At 45.5% G+C, this 17,606-nt stretch overlaps 1 protein-coding gene across 5 annotated transcripts in view; it reads right to left on the bottom strand.

The window, feature by feature from the left end:
• RTL9 (retrotransposon Gag like 9) overlaps positions 1 to 17,606 on the bottom strand; it is a 97,127-nt gene that overhangs the window by 11,052 nt on the left and 68,469 nt on the right. For 3 of the 5 annotated variants that reach the window (XM_016942939.4, XM_054676410.2, XM_063804934.1), the window contains one exon: positions 8 to 123. The gene's annotated coding sequence lies outside the window, so the exon portion shown is untranslated. Of the gene's footprint in view, positions 1 to 7; positions 162 to 17,606 lie in introns of all 5 variants that reach the window. The other 2 variants (XM_054676408.2, XM_054676409.2) reach the window with 2 other exon arrangements.

The following is a 17,606-nucleotide window of genomic DNA, read 5'->3' as shown; positions in this document are numbered from 1 at the left end:
AACTTACCTTGGCTCTCACCGCTGAGAGGGAGCGAAGCTGGGCTTGTCACTCGGGTCTGTCTGACTCAGCCAGTGCTCTTAACTCACAGGAGAGTCACACACTGTCTTCAAGTCTCTGAAGGGCTGTCATATGGAAGAGAGGGTAGGTGTGTTCTGGGTAGCTCCAAAGAAAAGGATTTGACTGTTAGTTGGGAATTATGCTTTCATTGGATGTGCTGCAAATTCCCCAAACAACATGTATATGCATGTCCAACTCTATAGGGAAAAGAACATTATAAGAAGAGCAAACGGAACTGCCTTGCATTAGGTGCCGGTCTGAAGGATATGTGGAATCAGAGAGAACAGGAGGGATACCAGAGGACTGCAAATGGGCAGTGTCCCAATTTTCTTAAATAAGGAAACTACAGACCAGTATACCGTAAACTCCAAAGCTGTAAGCTTGATGTCAATCCTCGGAGAGATTCTGCTGCAGATTGCGAAGCAGGTAATTTATAAGCACTTAGAACACAAGTGGCAATAGGAGGTACCTAGAGGTGCTAGCAGAACACTCAAAATTAGACCAGGTTCCCAGACTTGCAGCTAATGCAACCCAAAATTTCAGGGACTGATATTGAACTTCCAGATTTTTATTTTCCCAAGTAAAATCATTAAGAAACAGAACAACCACAAATCATCATTTTCTAAAAAGAAGGGGCTTCCTTTCAACACCAAAAGAGAAGGAAATAACCTCAGAATAAAGAATAATACATGAAATAGATTTCTCTTCTCTGCGAAACATTTACTACCTAGTCCTCAGGCTTTCTCATTGCACGGTGGACTGCTGCAATTTTCCTGGAGGATGGGCACTTGTCCAAGGACCTGCTTTAGGGAATCACTCAGAGTTAAAGTATCAACACAGATAAGATCATATACCTGTAAAACAGGAAGTCTTTCTGGCCAGAAGAGAGAAGAACAGAGTTTGACCTTAGCCTAAATGAGGACATTAACACAGATAAAGTATCCACAGGAATGGACAGAGAGAAATAAAAGTTGCCAAGTGCGGATTCAAGCCCTGCTGAGGCGGGACTTGGCCATCACATTTGACCTGTGCCACCCCTTGGACCACATGCCTCTCTTGTAGGAATAAGTGTCTGATGCCATTAAGCATTTGGACCACAAATCAGTTTCCGGCTTGAGACTCTCCAAGCAAACTTCAGACCACTAGTCTTCCCAGGGATAGTTCTTAAAGCAGAAAAATTCAAAACCAGCTGAATACCATTGCCAGAGTGGGAGTTCTGCAACAACCTAGAAGGAGGTCCATAGCCTTGATCCTCTCCTGATTAGCATTTTTAATCAATGGTGTAAATAAAGGCATGGACAAGATTCTTACACAAATTCTCTGGGGCTGAGAAGAACCTCTATGATCAGCCTAGCAAGTAGGTTTACATTTTAAGCTCCACGGTTTACAATATGTCTATCTGCATTTGGTAATTTTCTCTCATGTTCTTTGTTGCCAGAGCACTGAGTTTCTACAGTTTACGCACCTCATGGAAAATGCTTAGTGAACATATGCTAGCTTTGCACCCACCCTGAAGTGCAGATCCGATCGTGTTTACAACTACTAAGCATTCATCTCAATCTTCTGTTCTCTCAAATAACTGGTAATAATGTAGACTTCCTTGATGAGAGAAGAGAACAAACTAATGCCCTCTTCTTTACATAATTGGCCCCATTTCCAAAAGACTTTAAATTGGAATTTGACCACATCTGTTGACATTGACCTTGGTTGTGTAGGTAAAGGTAGCACAGTACACAGTACTTGCCATACCCTCTGAAACTGCATTTCTCAAAATAAAAGTGTGGTGGGGAAACCCTGCATCAAGTGCTCCCTGGGAAAACTGCTAAAACACAGATTTGTAGGGGGAGGGAGACTCTACCCACAAAGAGTCAGATTCAATATAGGTCTGGGGTGACGCCAAGGAACCTGCATTTAACCCAAGTGATTCTGAAACACTAGAGTTTCAGAACCACTGGCTTTGAGGTTCCTACACTCTCATTTTAACTTCAAACAGGCCTGGGCTTGAACCCCAATACTTCAAGTTATTTCACCTCAGTTTCCTCATCTGTAAAACAGGCATAATAACAGTACCTACCTCGCATGTTCTTTGAATGTTTTAAACAAAACAACGTGTAAAGAATCTGGCACATAGTTGAAGTTCAGTAATCTCTCCTGGTCCTGCTTATCCGGGGTCCCTGCTGCCTGCCTTCTCTGTGTTCAGCTTCTGCCCCTGTTGCCAATTGCTCACTCTTTCTAGGTCTGGTATTCAAACTCCCCAAGAGAGAAACTCTCATTGGTCCAAATTCAGTAACTGTACTTGCTGGGCAAAGTTCTCATCCCAGGTTCCTTCATAGGCTGTTTGCCAGCCTATAGAGTGACTGCTCATGGATCAGATGCCCTCTCCTGGCTCAAGTGGCTATTGCTGGGGGAAGCAGGGTCACGTGGTACCAAGAATAGTCACCTATTCATAAGAAACTGCTACTTCCCTCAGCTAGGGTCTGTGGATGGAAACTCCTTAGAAGGGGCTTGTGGGTGTGGCAAGAATTCTGAGGCTTAGTCCATCCAATACACCTAGGCTTCTCATTTATCCAGCCTGCCAAAGGAATGAAGTACTCAAGTTCACTGAAGTCTCTATTTAATTCTGACTTTTCATCTCCATCAGGTCGGGAATACAAGTTTTTAAAAAACTAGACCACAGTCAAGGAAAAAACAAGATATAACCCTAAAATTAGACTCTTCTGTTTCTAGAGCACGTTTTTAAGTTTCCAAAGCACTTTCACATCTATTTACTCATTGCAGAGCTTGCAAACTGGCAGCCACAGGCTAAATTCAGACTGCAGACAGAGTTTATTTGACCCGTACAACGTTTTAAACATTTTTTAAAATTAATTGCCAACATTTAAAAGTCAGGAAATTTCAGATAGAAAGCTGGATTTCTGGCTTTTCTGAAACACACACACACACACACACACACACACACAGAGAGAGAAAAACTTCGATCCAAATTCCAATATAGCAACAATCAGCCAGAGCTCAACAACCTGCTCCCTGTAGGTGAGGCACGTGCTCACCAGTTTGCCTCAGTACCCATAAGGCCACCTTTACTTTTTCAGCGACCTGCTCAGCCCCTGTAGGCATTTAAAGCCTCAATTTAACCCCATGGGTTAGGCAGAGAAGGTGGATAAGAGCTGAACTGTGTGGGTTGGAATCCCAGCATTGCTCCTAACTGGCTTTGGGACCCTGGGCAAGTGATTTAACTTCTGAATCTCAGTTTTCTCATCTATGAAATGGGGATGATAATAATAATACTGCTTACCTCACAGGCTTATTGGGCCACTTAAATGAGTTAATGCATACTTAGAACAATGCCTGGTACATTACATGCACGAAATAAGTATTAACTTCCTTCATTGTCCACAATTTCCTATGTGCCTCTCTGATATCCCAAAGCTTCTGAAAACTGAAATTCTGTGGCAAGCTCATTTGGTGGCAAAACTGGGCCTGAATTGACATGAGGCTATTCATTTATCCCATTTAGAAATATTAGTGAGTTTGATCACTGGGTATTATCTTGGATCTCATTAAGGTGTGATATATATGTTATATCTACCACATTGCTTTTCTAAAATCCAAATATTTTTAACTGTAAAACATGTCTAGCTCCAACAGTTTCAGATAAGGGATTGCGGACCTGTATTATTATTAGTTTGTATACCCACTTGACAGATGGGAAAACTGAGCTACTAAGCATTGAGCTACTTGCCAAAAGTCCCACAACTGAAAGTGGAAACTATTTAGACTCCTAGACATGAAGCTCATAGTGCCTAGTACTGTGGGATGTCTTGGGCTCACCATAGGCATGTGGATGCAGGTAGTGGCTACCAATCAGGGACCTTTGAAGAACTGAAAAATGTCACCACTTACTGAGAGTGCCAAACCCTGCCCTTTATAGCATTCTTTCAACTCTTTGAGTTACTCTTTACACCATTTGGGTTAGAATTAGAATGAAGATTATTGTCTTCAGTTTACAGAAGAGGAAACTGAGGTCCAGAGAAAAGAAGTGACTTGCCCAAATTCATACAGCAAAAGACAGGCAGAGCTGGAATTGGAAACCAAATTCTGGGCTTTTTCTTCTTAAACCCCAGGGCCAGTCCAAGAATGACATATGCTGACCTTTCCACATACTGAACCACACTCTCTGCAGACAATCCTAAGGTTTTTGACATACCTGATGAAAGGAGAGTGTCCCAAGATCTCAGCAAATATAAAAATGAGACAGCATGTCTGGGTGGACCTCGTCCTTTCCAGGACCACAGGCAGCAATGTACAGACATGATCCAGTTAGAAGCTAGGGAGGGAAGATTTCTCAAATCCCAAGAAAATCACAGAGACCCTACTGTTTGCTCTTCTCTGTTGATTTTTAAGAAGCTGACATTTACTTATGCCAAAGGCCAAAAGAAATGAAAAATCTACTGAAAAGGGAATTTCATCAGACATGGAGCAATAACCTAAAGAAACCTTTGCATAGTATCAGTTCCTTTGTTTGAAATGCAGAAAACAGGGCACTGCTATTTCATATTGTTAGCGCATCAGAGACCTGGGCATGAAAACAGCATCCTTAGGACCTCTTTCCAAACCCCTGCCTCACCACAGAGGAGCTCTCTGACACTGCCACCAACTTCAGCAAGTTGGAAACAAGAAGGCAGGCCGTGACCCAAGTGACCTCATGTCACTCCTAAGCTCATGGCTTGAGTTCCTCCTACCAACAAATCTGCACTTTGATCACACACCCACAGCGACCCAGATCTTTAAATTCAGCAATTCTTTCTCAGGTTTCAGCAAGGCATTGGCAGCCTGAGCTATTTTGGGACACTTTCTCTGCTGTGGATGCCACTTTTGGAATACGCCAGGAACATGCTAAGGACCTGGAGCTCTCTACCCTGGACCCGTTTTTGGGTTTGCTTGCTCTCTCTCTCTCTCTCTTTCTCTGGGCTAATCGTTTAGAGGACAGTCGCTCCTGCCAACCTAATCCCATGAGCCTGACTACCTTGCCGGGCCACAGGCTCAAAGAAGCAGTGTGGCTGCCAGCACCCTCACGGTAAGGGGCACGGAGGCACCAGGCAGTCTGGCAGGATGAGAGACATCCTGGGGGTGGTCTGAGTTTGGATGTGGGCTGAGAAGACAAAGCAGGGGGCTTTCGGGGGACAAGATTTTCCAAACATCTTATTCTTAGGATCATCACTTCCTAATCTGATGCAACTGACTCGGCAGGCATTCGGGAGCCTGTAAGCTCCATTTTCCTGTTCCAAATTCTTCTGCACCTGTAAGTACCCGGCTTACTCATGCTCATGCTGTCTTTTGGGGAGGGGGAGAGGAAAGCAGGGCCTAGGGAAGGTCATCTTTATCTGACTCAGGTGTGGGCAGGTCCATGGCGTTAGAAGAATTTCTGACATCCCCACGGCTCCCCTTCACCCGAAACTGCTTCTTAGTTTGGAAAATGAAAATGCCTGTTCGTTCTTTCCCAAGCTCACCACCCCACCGCCCCCACCACAGCATACCAGAAACTCCACCTGTCCTTTGGGGTCTTCTGTTCATCAATGTTGTGCACACCTGATTTCTTATGTTGGACTTAATGGGAGAAGTGCACCCTTGGCATTTGAATGTCTTAAATGCAACCACAGCTATTATTGTGGGCACAGCCCCTGCTGGCTTCTCCATCTTTTATGCTGCAATTTGCTGAAACAGTGAAAGATGTTGTAAGCGGTAGGGTATAAATAAAAATCTAGAAACTCCTCCATGGTAAAAAGGAAGAGCAATATGGTTAATTCTCAACGCAGTTAGAAATGCTGCCACAATGGGGAGGCTCCACGCTATCCCACGAATGGTCCCTTTCAATGCTTTCCTATTTTAATGGAAAGAGAGGCCAAAATAACTAAGGGCTCCCCAGGAAAGGAGCATTTCTGATGTTTTTACTGCTTTCCTGAGAGAGGACATTGTCTCTGGCCGGCTTGTCAGTCCCTGAGGCAGCTCCAATGGCTGCTCACAAAGGGAGAATCAGCCCCTCTTGTCCTTCTGTCGGGGACTGCTGAAGTCCCCTCAAAATAGCCCAGGATGACAAAGCCAGGCCCTGCTACCTACCCTCTTCCCCTAACACTGAGACCAAATCATTCTTAGGGGTACATAACTTGTTTGGAGGTGAGCGGGAGAAATATCTTGGCTAGGAAGCCATCTGGAAAACCTGCCACGACCCATTCTAAAAACTGTGCTCTTCTCTGAACTTTCATATGACCCTCAGCCATGAATAAGAATAAAAGAAGGCAAGCATATTTTGCCCTTTTATTTCCACAGAGCACAATAGAAGGAACATTGTCCTTAGCAAAGGCAAAGGATAAGATGTTCCTTTGGCCAAGGCTGGCTGCCTTCAGTTTCTCTGATTGACAAAATAAACAGCTTCTAATTTGTGTTCTAAAAGGGCTGGTTCTGAAGAGGATTTGAGAAGAAAAATGTTAATATCAGTGCTAAAAAAAAAATCAAGACAGGAATTCCACCTTATGTCTGGTGGAGACCGGATTTGTTTTCAGGCTATAGGACAAAGCTAGTCTCGGGAGGAATTTGTTTCTGACTTCACTACCGCCTGTTTGCTTGGTCCTTGGTAATTCATGAAGTTTCTTAGCTCTCCTCCTTCTAAGGAGCTCTGAGAAAATGATACTTGGATCATAGAGGTTCATTGTCTGGAAGACTTTTGATCAAAGCCCTGAGTGCTGGGGTGGGGGCAGATTACGGATTCTGATTATAACAAAAATAATCCAAGTCCTGTCTTGGCAGAAGCCTGAATTTTATGTCCACCTTGTGGCATTCCAGGAGCATTAAGAATGTTCCATTGGCCTTTCCAATCTCTCCATCCGCTCCCAAGGGCTTGAAAATTTTTAAGTATATAATTCTTTTGACTCAGGGCTTTGGCATCAGTTAAAATGCCAACCTCTTGGGAGGATCAGCCTCTTAAATCTCCCATCGTGAAAGCAGGTTCTGATAGAGGGACAAAGAGAGAGGAGGAACATGAAATCATTCTAGGTACAAACATGAGCCTCAGAACAGGAGTCTGCAAGCAGGACCCAGGCAAGGCCAAAGTGCCAAGAAGCTCTGTTGGCAGAAAGGGAAGATTCTATTCTTGCTAAAATGGGGTACAGGCAACTTATTGGGGCAGAGACTACGGATTTGGGGAATAAGACCCACTTAATATAACTGGGGTACAAGAAGGAGGAATAATCTCATGTACTAACACAGGATAAGAGATAGGGGAACTCCCTGCAAAGGTACCCTCAGGCTGAATTACCTGAGTCACTGAACAAGGGCTCCAAAAATGTTATGAGGCCTCAGTAGATGGAACAAACAGATCTAACAATCTGCTGCCCCCTCAATCCTGGCATTTCTTCAGCCCAGAGAGGGTAGGTCAAAGGAGGGGACCACACTAAGATTTAGACTTTTGAGACCCCCTTCCCACCCTTTGCTTCCTCTGATACCCGCATTGAACTCATTCCCAAGGAGATTCATGGTAGATACAGTGATTCACTTCATTTACCAAGAGCTATAAGGTATGAAGAGGGGTTGCCCACCTACAGCCACAGGTCAAGAATGCAGCATCCCCAAAGCTCTATGTGGGCTCCTTCCTAAGGCCTAGTGGACACAGTTTGGATTAAAACCACTTGGGTGCAAATTCTGGCTCTGCTACTTACTAGTTGTGTGGCCTTGGGCAAGTGGTATAACCTATCTAAACCTCATCTGTAAAATGGGCACAGTAATAGGAGCTATCATATAATGTTGTGAAGACTGAATGTGATGATGCATGTACAGCCCAGTACAGTGTCCAGTACAAAGGAAATGCTTAATAAAAATCAGCAATGATTAACACTCCTGGCTCTCTGCTTATGCTTCATTGCCTGAGGATAGGTTATAGCAGGAGATCATCCCACTCAGTGCAAGTCTCACAACTGCAGGGGTCAGGGGCTCACCATCTCCTCCAGTTAATGTCACCCTCTCACCTTTTCTTCTCAGTCCCACTAGAGAGCATTCCTAAGCCTTTCCTCTCGCTAGTTCTGATCTGCTCCATCCCCTGCTAACTAAATAGGTGGATTCACTGCTAAAGATTCGTGAAATCACTTCCTTGGCTTTCCCCAGCCACAGACTGAGCTTTGCTACCCACCTCCTGGAGGCGAAATGGAATCACTTCTGGGAGATCAGGGTCCAGAAGGATCCAACTCCTGAAGCACTAACAAAGCAAAAGGAGCCCTACAGAAAACTTTGGGTCTCTGGTTCCTGTACAGCTCACTGCAGCTATGGCATCACTCTGAAGCCACAGTCACTCCCACTGTGACTCTCAGCTCCTGAGGCTGCTGGCCCATAGCTGCTCTCCTCCTCCAACAGCCCCACTCTCTACCTCCCTCAGGGGACTCCCTTGTCTGGGCCCCAGGGTACTAAGGCTTCCAGAGGCTTTCCATAGCTTTCTCTCTCTGTCCCTCCCCATCCTCTCCTGGGGATACAGAGTCCACTCTTTCAAGGTATGTGGTGACAAGGAGCTCAGCTTTCTGTGCAGGCATGCCCTCAGCATGTTCTCTGCATTCCAGTCCCCCTTGCTTCTCTGCTCAGCAAGAAAGAGGAGTGGGAAGCACCCCTAGTTAGGCTTATGGTACTTCTAGAATCAGAAGACAAGCCTATATCCTGTCAAAGTAGACTCTGATGATTCTCAAAGTAATTCAGCCTGAGAGTTTACTAAAATGCATATTCCAGCAGTTATCTCTATAAAGATACAGAGTGGGTTTGTGCTTCAGCCCTAGAATCTGCATGTTTAAAGAGCTCTCCTTAAGCCACACCTTAAGAAACAGTGCATTCTATCTTGGTGAATGGGGGTAAGGGGTGGGGAGGAAAGTCACACAGCTGGGTCGCATAATGAATCCCAGCCTGACTCTCCAGGAGCACATGGAAATGCCTTCAAAGTCCTGACCCAGTCTTGTCCAAGCAGCAGCTCTAAAGATACTTCACAAAGACCCTGAGTAGTTTCACTTATCTAGACTCCAGACCTAAATCAGCGATGCTAGCAGTCTGAGGTGCAAAACGCACAGCGATTCTTCATTTAGAACCATTTTGAGCTAGTTGGGGCTATAGAAGACATTACTTGTTAATAGCACAGTGGAGCCACACTGGCAGGCTTTGCCTCTTATAGGCTGTGTGACCTTGAACAACTTACTCATTCTTTCTGTGATTTGCTCTTTGCCTGTGAAATGGAGACAGTAATAATACCTCATAGTGCTGTTCATGTGGAATTATGAATTACTTCATGTAACCTGTGTAGAACCATGCCTCCCCTCAGCAAAATATCTGCTATTCTTGTTACTATAAATATTACACATATATATAAACAGGGTTTATAATATTTGTGAGGAATAAATGAGATGATGAGTGTAAAATGTTCAGAACTATTATTGGTGTGGTTCCAGGGATTTAACAGAGAAATCAGTAGAAGTCCTCAAGGTGTCAGAGACCAAGGCCATTCTGGATAAATATTTCTGGTAAAGAGATTGGTCAAAGGTCATTTGGAGACTCAGAAAGAAAGTGGCAGTTAGGGTTCTCTTACATCCAGAATGTAACTAAAACTCTCATGCCTAACTTGTTGCTATAGATTTGGGGATTATGGGATTTTGTTCTGGGACCTGCTAGGTCTAATTAAAGTGTTAGGACTCCTAGGAGACCAGCTGTGGTTTGCACAGACAGGAGCTTGAAAAATGCTGTCATGAATGTGCTCCCAGCTCTGCAGCAGTGGAGACGCAGTCAGTGGCACTGAGTGCTCCAGGGGTCACTGTAGAGTTGTGGTCTTTGTCCTTGCTGCCCCAAACCCACAGCTGTTAATTTATTAGGTTTTGTTAGAAGATAGTCCCACACTAAAGAACTCCAGAGCTGAAGTGACTGTCCTGTCCTTGCTTCATGGCCCCTGTGCGGGCATGAGTTCTGTGCACAGAGCTCCTCCCTCCCTCCTTCCCTCCTTCCTCCCTTTCCTTCCTCCCTCACTCCCTCCTTCTTCCCCCCTCCCTCCCTCCTTCCTCCTCCCCCCTCCCTCCTTCCTTCCCTTCTTTCCTCCCTTTCTCCCTCTGTCCCTCCCTTCCTTCTGTCACTGGCCTGAGTGCAGCCCTGGAACAAGGACCATGATCATGAGGGGAAAGGGATGATGTTTCTGGGAAGGTCCAAAGAAGAGTGTCTTCTCACTCCGGGCTGGTGTCCCCCACCACCTCCCTCATTAAATACTGGTATTCACCTGGCTCTGTCCCTAGCCCTTGCCCTGGATGAGTAAAATGGGAGAGGAGAAACCCCATCCAGTCCCCTGAGGTCAACTAATATCCCTTGACTGTGGTGGCTTTCCAGCCCCCATGTCTCAGCTGGGCTCAAAGCCAAGATTCCCAGTTTCTTGCTGGACATGTCCGCTATCCAGCACTCCAAACCCAGCAAGTCCAAATAGACCTTGTCACCTGTCTCCCCTCACTCTCCCTCTCTACTAACAGTCTTGTGTTCCCTGCCTCAGTTGACAGTATCACCACGGACCCAAGCTGGAACCTCAGGGTCCTTGTCACCTTTTCCCTCTCCTTGACCCCATGAGAGCCAGCCCTGAGGTTTCTACCTATTGACATGTGCCCTGAGTCATCCCCTCCTCTCGGCTCTCACTGCCACGGTCGTGGTTCAGAGCCTGTTCCACTTCTTGCCCAGACCCTGGAGATGGTCTCCCAATTGGTCCGCATGCAGCTGGCCTCTCTTCCCTCCAATCTTTCAACACTCTGGTAAGGACTGTCTTCCTAGTCTGTCCCGAATCTGCCTTAATAAAAAGCTCCAGTGGCTCCCTCTTGCTCACAGAACAAAACCTTCAGCTTGGCCAATAGGGCTCTGAATAGCTGACCCCAAATACTCGTCCACTCCCCTCCTGCTGCTGCCAGTGGTGCACCCACCTACAATTGTCCTGCCCTTTGAAACATGCACTAGGCCCTGTCACACAAATACTGCTCACTTTACCTGGAATGTCTTCCCCTGCCTCCACTGTTCCTCCTGACATAACCTGCCATCCCTCAAGATGCTGCTCAAGCCTCCTTCATTCGTGGAGCCTTCCTCAACTTCCCCAGATACGTTCCTCTACCACAGCACCTATTGGACCATGAGGGCTTATGTGTGCCTCGGTCCCTCCCACTAGATAGGGAAGACCCCAAAGTTTGCCTAGAACCATATTGAATTCCTCTTTATATTCTCAGTACCCACAAGCTTGGATAAAATAAGGTACTGGTTTCCTCATTTGTAAACTGGAAATAAAAATAATAGTTGCTAAGTCCTGTAGTTAGAAGAAATAAATGAGATAATTTACATAATATGCCGATAATGACAATGAAGATGATCATGATAAGAAGAAAGGCTAGTTAACACTCATTCAGGGCTTTCTAAGTGTCACTGTCCTAAGCTCTTTTCATGATTGAGAGTGAGCCAAATAGATGAGTCAATCCCTGGGAAGTGATTGTGTATGTGTTTGTGTATGTGTTTGGGTGTATATATTCATGTACATGTATGATAAGCATAATACAAATGACCTATGTATAACATATAAACTTCACAATGTGCCTGGTGTTTATTAGGAGCTCCAGTTTTTCCCTTTCTTCCCCCATCTCCCTGCCCTTCCTCATTACCCTTCCTAGTCATCCTCCCATCCCCTCCTACCCCAGGCCTGCGATAAGACAGATGAATTAAGAAGGGGTTCCTGTGTCATTGTCACTGACAACAGACTGCTTAGTGGAAGAGAGAAAAGTCCTTGGAATTGCCTTTGGACTTGGTATCTAAGAGTTGTTTCCCCATTCAAGTTATCACTTCTTTGAGGATATGGGCTATGCACTACCCCTGTTTTGTCTCCCATAAGCACCAGCACAGTGGTGGGCACATAGCAGGTACTCAATAAACTATTTGACGTCAGGCTCGGCTTGAGGGTCCTGGTTTTCAGCACTCTCAGCGTTTTCAGCAATCACTGAGGCAGGTCTTGGAGCCACAGCTGACAGGTTCTCACGAGCTCACAGACAGCAGCAGCTGGAGCCACCCGGGAGCAGCCCTCTTGGCAGTGCTCTGCTGGGGATGGGCCACCAGGCCAGGAGGTCGAGGACTTGCTTCCTGGACACAAGTCTGCCACTGACTGTCTGGGTTAGCCTGTGCAAATCTCTCCACCTCCCTGAACCACAGGATCCTCACCTATAAAATGCTTCTCCTAGAAGCGTCTGAGGATGCATGACATGGCAGCTGTGAAAGCTCTTTGCCAAAAGGCTGTGCAGAAGTGAGGTGTTGCTAATTTCAAGTGCTGGGACTTCACTCACTTGGAAACATTCAGAAAGCAGGGGTGGGGAAAGAGAGAGCAGGGACTTGCATATCCAGGACATATGGGGGCCTATATTTGTTGTCCTCCTGCTTAATAGCATTAGTGATTCAAGCTGGTGCTGCCTGTGGAACACTCTGTCTTTCGGGATCCTCAGGGACAGGAGGGGTTTCAGAGCAGCGAGGCTGCAGCCAGCACACAATACAGTGAAAAATAGAGTGATAGCAATGAGGTGCCACGCTCACAGGTTCATACACATGCATTTACACTCCTGACGGCCCCCAACGCTGCCTCGCAACAGCAGCTGGGGCTAATTACAGCCAGACAGCGCCTTCTCCAGCTCTTCTCTCGAAGCTATCAACCCTCCCCACCACTACCACCACCACTCACCCTTGGGGATTGCCTGATCTCTCAGAAGGGGTGCTGCTGATGCCACAGCTAAATGCCTAGAAAGAACCCGGCAGGGGGTGGAGTGGTACAAGGGAGTAGGAAGCCGCCATGTGGCTCCCCGTCTTGCAAGTGTGGGTAGAGAGGAGGAGATGAAATGGAAGAGAGCTGGCTGAGATACAGATGCAGCTTTGTGTTAACAGATGTGCTCTCCTGGCAAGAGCGAGCCTAGGCACTTAGCCCCTCCCTCCTCCTTCATCTGGATCCACCCAGGGATCCCCTCTTAACTCTTCTCCCTCTTAAATCCCCAGCTTCCTCTTCAACTCAGCATCTGCCATAAAGCTCAAGAAATGTTGAATAAATGAATGGGTGAATAAACACATAAACCCTCCCCAAACCCTTAGTACTCCCAAACCCTGTTCCCACCTCACAGGCTGTAATGACTCCATGAGCCCTTTCCTCTGCTTTTCTTTCTATATACTCCCTTTGGACAGTGTCAACTCTCACCTAATATGCTTCTAACTCCCAAATCTCTCCTGGTAGCCCAGACCTTGCCAGCTGCCTGAATGTTTCCCCTGCTCCTCAAACCTAATGTGCCCCACATTAGAGTCTTCAGCAATGACTTCCCCAGGGGTTTTCTAGCAGTGAGTCCTGGTCTGTCAAGGGCGTATGAGAAAGAATGGCCTGCTGTATGTGCCCCAGCAGGACGGGGGCAATGAACACATTGGCAAAGTCATCAGGGCAACCTTCTGATCCCAGGGTCTGTCTTCACACCAGGATACCAAGGTTTTTCCCATCAACCTTTTAACTGTCAGCCCTCCCTCCCACCCATAAGGAAAGCCAAATTAAGAATTAACTGCCAAATTGGAGCGAACTGCCTAATGTGGGCTTCTAATTGGAACCAGGCAAATTGTTTATATAAAGAAAAACCCTTGAAAAGGAGCCCATGTGAACTGGTGAGTTATTTCTTCTTCAACATGAGCTCTCTCTCCCAATCCCACTCTCATTGCTTCAGAATCCTGGTATTCCTCCCACCTTCATCCCTCAGCCAGCACACACACACACACACACACACACAGCCTTCCCCTCATTTTCCTTCTCATGAACCTTCACTTCATGTTGGAGCCCTGTCCCCATGATCACTGCAAACCCCCAGGTAAATATTGAACCAAGATTGGTGAAAACTGGAGATATTATTCCACCAAAGCAGTGTTAGAGGGAAGGCCCCCAGAATGTTTACTGAGAGTTCACAAATTATTTCCTGATCTTGGCAAAGATAGAAAATAAAGCCCCCCTTTCCTCCAGGTCTTCCTAGATTTGGAGAGCAGCCAAAGGAATGGATTACAAACACAGTGGCCCTTGGTTCCTGACAGCCTCAGGGCCTATGAAGGCAAAATCCAAGTTTCTTCATTCCTTTTCTCAGGGAGTCCTGAGTATCATACACAAGTACAAATGCAAGGTGTCATTATAACCAGCCATGTTATGACCACATCTAGGGATTTTTAGTTTTTAACACAAGGTGAAAGATGTCTCACCAATTTCAGTTTGACATACAAGATGCAAAGTAATTTATTCAAAGCACTCCTGTGTTTAATTTCAAAACAGTCATTTATTCACTCAGCAAATCTATGTTGAGCATTTCAAAGAGCTGTAATTCATGGTTCCTGCTTTCAAACTCCTCCTTCTCTAGTTGGGAAATGAAAACCCTATATACAAGGGTTAACTGACAACTGACAACACAAGACCATGCCAGCTTCCTTTTCATGCCTGGTGTGGACTATATGGCTCTCATAGTTTTGGCAGTACTGAAAATTTCCACTCTATTGCTTCTGTCACTACTGTTGACCTCTTCTCCAATACAAGGTGGTAAGTAGATGTGTCTCTAGGGTGCCTGGGTTCATATCTGTGTTCCGCCATTCACTAGCTATGTGACCTTGGCCAAGTTATTCAGCCTGTCTGAGTCTGGTGCCTCCTCTGTAATGTGAAGATAATAATAGTAACCTACCTCACAGCATCCTAGTGAGAATTAAATGAGTTAATACACACAAAGCACTTAGAATGATACCTGACACATAATCATTGCTCAATAAATGTTAGTAATTATTATTTCCCTGATGTGCCTACTGTTCTTTGTTAATACCAGAGGTCACAATTCTTATTGGGCTTCCAAAAGAAGCTGGTAAAGTACCACATTCATTCATCCACTCAATCAGCAAATATATGTTGAGCATCTACAAGTCCCTGAGTTAAGCCCTGGGATCATATAGCCAAAGAAGACATGGCCCTTGCCTTTGGGACTAAACAATTCACTGGAAGAACTCCTGGATTAATAGTGCCCTGATGCACTTGGAAGAACCAAACACAAATCCTCCCTGGAAGAACATGCCCACCACCCAGTTTTCATAGGATTACCAAGGATAAAGTCAGGTTGAACATGAACTCATAATCCAAAATTACAAAGAACACGATGAAGCCAGAAACAATGAAAACAGAATCAGGTCTTCAAAGACCTCAGGTATTGCAATTAGGTGATATAAAATATAAAATAAGTTTTACATGTATTAAAAAACAAAAGATTTTGAAAACATTGCCAAAGAACAAGATACTAACAAAAAATTACTTTTTCTAGCCAGGCATGGTGGCTCAACGCCTGTAATCCCAGCACTTTGGGAGGCCGAGGCAGGTGGAACACTTGAAGTCAGGAGTTCAAGACCAGCCTGGCCAACATGGTGAAACCCCATCTCTACTAAAAATACAAAATTAGCAGGGCATGGTGGCATGGGCCCGTAATCCCAGCTACTTGGGAGGCTGAGGCAGGAGAATCACTTGAACCCAGGAGGCGGAGGTTGCAGTGAGCCGAGATTGCATGCCACTGTACTCCAGCCTGGGCAACAGAGCAAGCCAATGTAAAAAAAAAAAAAAAAAAAACACTTTTTCTCTAAGTATCATCGTTTTATAGATGGCAAAGAGAAGTGAGGTGACTCCTTCAATGTTGCATAGCTAATAATGAGGGATTCAAATCAGGTTTGCAGTGTCTACTGTTTTTTGGCAAACTCAGTGACTGGAGTTGTATTATTTCTTCCCTGAGTCATTCAACAAGTGAGATGATTACAAAGTACTATGCTAAGTCTATAAAAAAAAAAGATGAACAAAATAGAGTCCTTGCCCTCAAGAAGCTTAAAATTCAGTAGAGAGGCAAGACTACACACATATAAAAATAATTATTAATATCAGGCTGTGTGGTAGAAACTACTGTGGTCTGGAACAGTAGGAGATGAGAATTGAGCAATTCTTGAAGAACAGGGTGGATCTACAGGGAAGACAAGCTTTGAATTGGCTAGTGGGGTAGAAGAGATGGAACAGCCTGACAAAAGCCGTGGAGAAAGTGAACCTACAGAGCAGTTGAAGGAGGAGCAAGTGCATTTGGCCAGTGCGCTGGATACACGTAGGGGCAGACCTGTGCCGTCGCATCGGACCCTGAAGTCAGAAGAGCCCTATGCTTGGTTTAATGCTCTCCTTTGCTGCTATCTTGAAATCCTTGATTATTTTTTAACACGGGGTTCCACATTTTTGTTTTGCACCAGGACCCTCAGATGATGTGGCTGGTATTCCATAGGGGAATGGGGGGAGGTATGGTTGGGAAGGCAGACCACTCTTGGGAAGGAAGGATCTGGAATTCCACTTTGATATTTGCCCTGCAGACAATGAGGAATGACTGAAAGTGTTTCAGCAGGGGAGGGATAGGGTGACTGTGGTTTTAGAAAGCCACATCTTGGAGAGGGGGGTAGTGTTCGGATGGCATCAGAGAAAGGAGAGATGGGAAATAGTCAGAAGGCTATTGCAATAAAGCAACGGGGGCCTGGACAGAAATAGTGGCTGATGATATGGAGAAGAGGAAAAGGTCATCATTGATTCAGTTATTCATTCTGCAGATGGTTATGGCTACTGAGCACCTATAATGTGTGAGTCTTTGTGCTAGGAGCTGGGATACAGGAATGTACAAGGCTCTGTCCCTAACCTCAAGTTACTTACAGTTCAGTGAGGGAGGCAGATAAGTAAACAGACTATGGCAGCCTGATAGCCCTGTGTGCTAAGGGCTAGGATCAGATTACATTTAGATTGTTGCGGGAGCCTAGAGAAAGGGTCCAGACAGAGAATTCTGAGATTCCCAAGAAGTGATATCTGAGCTGCATCCTGAAGGCCACAGACAAGGCACAGAAAGTCACTCCAAAAAGAGGGAACAGGATGTACAGAATCATGGAACATCTACTGTGTGCCAGGTGGGGATCCTAGCTCTCAGACTGGTAGAGAAAGCAGACAACTAACCAGAGAAGAACAAGAGAATGTATCCAGTGCTATGTTGTGGACGCTGTGGGAGTACAGAGGAGGGGCATCTAACCCAGACTGGACAGGCGGGGAAAACTGTTCCTTAGAGGTGTCTTCTGAGCTATGTGTTGTAGATGAGATGGTGTTAGCTGGGTGAAGGGAGGGAGGAAGGGATGGGCACAGCAGTGGGAATGATGTGTGCAAATGCACAGAGGTAAGAGACCATGTGTGGCTCTAAGAGAATTGTAAATGACTCCCTGTGATTCAATTCTAGAATGAACAAGCAAGAGCATAGGGTTGGGGGTGGTTATGACCAAAGAGATAGACCTTAAATGCCAAGCTAAGGAGTTTGGACTTCATCCTATAGAGCAGTAGTTCTCAGCCTTGACTGTATATTAGAAGCACCTGGGGAACTTTAAAAACAATACTTATGACTGGATCCCACCCCTAGAAACTGATTTAATTACTCTGCAGGAG

This window comes from Pan troglodytes, chromosome X (assembly GCF_028858775.2).
Source record: "Pan troglodytes isolate AG18354 chromosome X, NHGRI_mPanTro3-v2.0_pri, whole genome shotgun sequence".
In the NCBI taxonomy this organism is placed as follows: Eukaryota; Metazoa; Chordata; class Mammalia; order Primates; family Hominidae; genus Pan; species Pan troglodytes.
Note: the sequence above shows the minus strand (reverse complement) of the source record. Positions and strands in the feature narration are given on the sequence as shown.